General features: G+C 36.3%; 1 long non-coding RNA gene across 1 annotated transcript; it reads left to right on the top strand.

Moving 5' to 3' along the window:
* On the top strand, nt 3,778–4,657 carry LOC109712762. The gene is made up of 2 exons (XR_002216965.1): nt 3,778–3,960; nt 4,058–4,657. It is a non-coding gene; the product is annotated as an uncharacterized LOC109712762 (long non-coding RNA).

Below are 4,657 nucleotides of genomic sequence, written 5' to 3'. Positions count from 1 at the left end.
ATATATATATAGAGCATGGCTACCGTACTATTTGGAGCACAGCAGCTCTTGTGTTCCTAACTTTTTAACTGTCCATCAAGTTTGATGGGTGGTTAGAATGAAAGAGGAAAGAGATATTGGAGAGAAATTTTAAGGAGAAGAGAAATAGAGATATATACACACACACCTGTCACTTTACACTTCTCCTTAGCCTAATTTTGATCCTTGTTATGTATTATTGTTTAGTGGGTCTTTGGATATGTGGATGTAAATTGAAGGCCAAAGCAAGATCTAATCAGGGAATCTCTATTTGAATATCTTGACCGCTAATTGAATTCTTTAGAAAGCTACAGAGAATTTAATGTTTACTTTGAAAAGGAAAGAAGAAAAATCTGGGTATCCCTTTCCCCACAAATTATGGTCCATCTCCACCAGTCTCTCTCTCTTTCTCTCTCTTTCGTGCTCTATCTCTCGCTATCGTCACTTCTTCTTCAGCCTTTATAATGAGAAATTAGTGCCACACCGCAACTTGATCTGCCTAAAACCTTATCCTAGAAACATCAACATTGAAATTTTATCCATCAATGTGTTCTATAACATTCAAAAGAGTTATATATTGAAATTATCAATTTTAAATATATATCTTTTATAAATCGAATATTAATTATTTTTTGGGTTGATTTTTCAGACTACTCAATATTTACATCATATGCTTCACAAATTCATTAACTAGTTTTTACACTTAGCTCTTTGTAGACTACATAATTCAGTTTTTACACTTGTGCTACTTCGAGGAGCTACTCATTTGTGTTTTATTTGGTTTCAACATTTTATTTCTTGTTATGAAGAATATGCATATATTTTTGGTGGTAAAATAGTACCTAAGAAAGTACAAAGTGTTCAAAGTGTTAGTGTAACGACCCGACCTAATAGAGCTAATAATTCATTGGATACAAACCACTTCTCCAAAATATTTAAACCTAGTTATTATTGCTAGAGTTTCAAACTCTTATATTTCTAATCATAATCTCTAATCTACCTGATGTGGTATCGCTAGCGGGACATTACAGTTTGTGCATTCAACCAAATGCAACCCGATTTGGCAGCGTGAAGAAACCGACGAGCTCTTTGATTGGATGCCAAAAGGAACCGGCAAAAGAAAGGTGAAAAAGAAAAAATCTGTATGAATGCAATTTTGGTATATATTCTTGCAAGAAAGTAAGTATTTTAGTCTCTCTCTCTCTTGTTTTAAAGCAAATGTTCTGAGGGAATAAAAATAAATGGAATAATCGTGGCGGCGTTATGACTCAAAAAATATTTTAAACCAAAGTACAAAAAAAGAAAAATGTAGGAATGGATATATATTTGTAGAGCTCAATTATAGGGGCATCGAACAGATACATTGAATTTCCAACATCATATATATATATATGTGATGTTTCTATCATTCTGTTATGTTCCATGCCTAACTTTCGCCATTATATATATATACATAGCTACCAGATTTGATCTAGCTGGTTTATATCTTCTTTCGCTTTAAGCTAGGTGATAAATAAAAGGTGGCAAATTAATTAAGGTGCACCTTTAATTTTAATTAGCACCCTTGATCCTTGTGGGCAAATCATGATTGGCACTCATCCACTTGAAAGGACCTTTCCTTTGAACATGCTAATGATAAGTTGCTAGCCCTTCATTATGCATGACATACTTCTTTACACAATTAAAGAAAGGAAAAAAAATACATATATTGTTATCTAACAGAATCAATAAATTAATTTTTATATCGTCGCATGGCTGGTAAAGAGCTTTTGAGAATTAAAGTTTAGATAGGTAGGGAGAGGAAGTGGCCTTACCATGGGCTTTTAATTAAGGCTCGATCAACTTAGAAAGTGCTTTTCTCCTTCCTGGAATATCACAAGCTCCTATGTATTTTAGTGCCAAGTTGTTGTATAATTAAAGTGGGACTGCTAGTGACCAAGTTCATATATTGATGTGATTCATGTGGCTGTTATTATCAATTCATCATACTTAGATCATGATTTCAATATATATATCATATAGGCATTCATCAGAGTTGCGCATGCGGAGGGCAGTATATGTGGGAAAAAATTCTGTAATCCTTTAGTAAAATTATATCCTTTTAGAATAATTTGAATGGTAAATTCAAAAAACTATTTAAAAATTTATCCAAAATTATTATAGAGATGTAAAAATAAGATGAGACATCTGAGTCAAGACGTATTAAACATTGTCCTAAAAGCGAGATTCACACCTAACCCCCTCTACACCCGAGCAGCCAATGGGAGGTAGTAGGATCGATAAGGGTGACAGTGAATTGAATAGCCCACTGGATGCTGGGCCGCCCAGAAGACCTATGGGCCACAAAAAAGTTTTAAATTACTTAAAATCAAATAAAAAACCAACAGTATATATCCAATAACTAACAGCGCCACTTCTGCTCTATGAGATAAGGCATTTCTTCTAGCTTTGATCTCCTAATGACAATATTATTTAGAGATAGAGCATATTTTCGGCGATGAACACGCAACATATTTGTATACCATGCGCTACCTTAGGAACTCAATTTGCCAAGATCAGCATAGATATAAGTGAAGTTTTATGATTGAACCCGACTAACTAAACAATTTTTTTTCAATTAACTAGAATTTGTTTCTTGCACTTTAGTTACTTTCTTGCTTTTCAGTACAGAAAAAGGAAAAAGAAAGCATTATTGTTCTTTTCAAGTCTTAACATAGGCTTGCAAATAATTCCTGACAAACATGTGCAAAATTTTATGTTATTTTCCTGTAGTGAAAAGTGGTATGTTCTTAAAGATCGTATCTATTTAGCATAGTAAAGATCAAAAAGTTGAGCTGAAAATAATTTGGTTTTTATTATGCATGATGATGGTATTACATGACCTGTTATTTGTTACAAGTAATGGGCCTTCCTGGCCCAAACGTTAACGGCGCGGACCGGGCATATTACTCAGGAGCCTCCTTAAATAATTTCTCCCAACGGAAAGCCCATAGAGGCCCATGAGTATCAGGGCCAAAATGGACCTAGATCTGGGCCCTTTAATTTGAACACAATTTCAACCAAAATTTTAAACCGTTTAGGTGCCTAGCTATTAATACCTGTCGATCTTTCGTATGTTCTACGATTATTCACAAACGGACACCTGATATATTTATTCAATTAATTAGCTGGCAGTGTTTCTTTCCATAGATTTAACTATAATAACTAGCGTGAGATTATGAAGTAAATGGAATATCGTACACTGCAGTTAATTTTGACATGCAACTTCTTCGGACCATATAATTAATTAATCCTAATAATAATAATTTAGTCCTTGCGAGCCTACTTTACTAGGCCCTCGAGCGTTTCAACAATTGCACAGTAGAAGACATATTAAGCTAAAATCTGGTCCATGCGAGTGTAGCTAGCAGCTGGGCCCTCGAACTTTTAATAATTACAAAGTAGACGACGACAAATTAAGCTCAAATAATGCTCGAGAACGAGACAGTGCTTTAAAAATGGAAGAGCCGCACAATCGACCGATCGAGTAACTACGCAGGTACGTACATAAGACCAAACTCACCTGGCATTCACGTGAATCTATATATATTCGTACGTACGTTGGTGAGCCCAAAAATTAAAAGATTCGTTACTTCCCCACCCTTTTTTTTGTTTTATCTCTTTTAGTTGAAACTTCAATCGTCACTAGTGTACAAATTTGGTATTACATAAATTTCCTGTATAGAAAGGGATGGGTATAGATGGCGTCGCATAGAAACCGGCCTATACACGGAACGCTCACATGTAAATAACCCGTTTCGTTTGTTTAGCTGTCACCGTCGTTGTTCCATGTGGCTCCTCCTCGATCGCCCTCAGCATCTCTCTAGCTTTGCATTACTATAAATTGATGCGCACAGGGTGCACAATTAAATTGATAAAAGAGTACGTAGCATGCATATATACGTGAGTAAACAGAATATGCGAGGGCTCATCTCTATGAGAGCGATTCTTTTTTGTTCTGCACTAATATTCCTCCTCCTATTCTCTTCTTATTCTTCAGCTGCTACCGCTGCTACTGTGTCTACTGAGGCTCTTGTGGTGCCTCTCGACGAGCCTAAATTAGATGATTCATTAATGTCGACGGATCAAAGTAGCTATGAAGTGGAGTGGGGAGTCGCAATGGACCAGTCTGAGATGGGGAGACGAATACTCGCCGGAGCCCCAAACTACATAGTTAACAATGCACTTAACTCGGATCGGGCTGCCTATGGCACACCCCAGCAGGGCAATTCCTATCGCCGCGGCTGCAGCAGCAGCGACTACTACTGCCGCTCAGGCCAATACACGGGATGAAAACGTTGCTTCTTCGGCGAAGGAATTGTACGTACGTACGCACGTTGGTGTTTATCTCTTATACATTCCGTCTTGTGAGGTCAAACGGCACAACCCCTCACTATCGTGTAATCTGCTTCTTGTTTGTGCTTTGTTTAATTATGTACTTTGCTAATTATGTGCTGTTTTAGTAAGATTTTCGGTTCATTAATTATTCTGTTTGTCATGTGCTAATGTATATTGAGATTGACCTTTCAGTACTAGGCCCAACCGTTTGTAACGTTGAGTAAATTAATAAAAATTACTTCGATCAGCAGTAGTTGATTAA

The sequence above is a fragment of the Ananas comosus genome, linkage group 7 (genome assembly GCF_001540865.1).
Source record: "Ananas comosus cultivar F153 linkage group 7, ASM154086v1, whole genome shotgun sequence".
NCBI classification, from domain to species: Eukaryota; Viridiplantae; Streptophyta; class Magnoliopsida; order Poales; family Bromeliaceae; genus Ananas; species Ananas comosus.
This window is presented reverse-complemented; position numbering and strand designations above follow the sequence as displayed.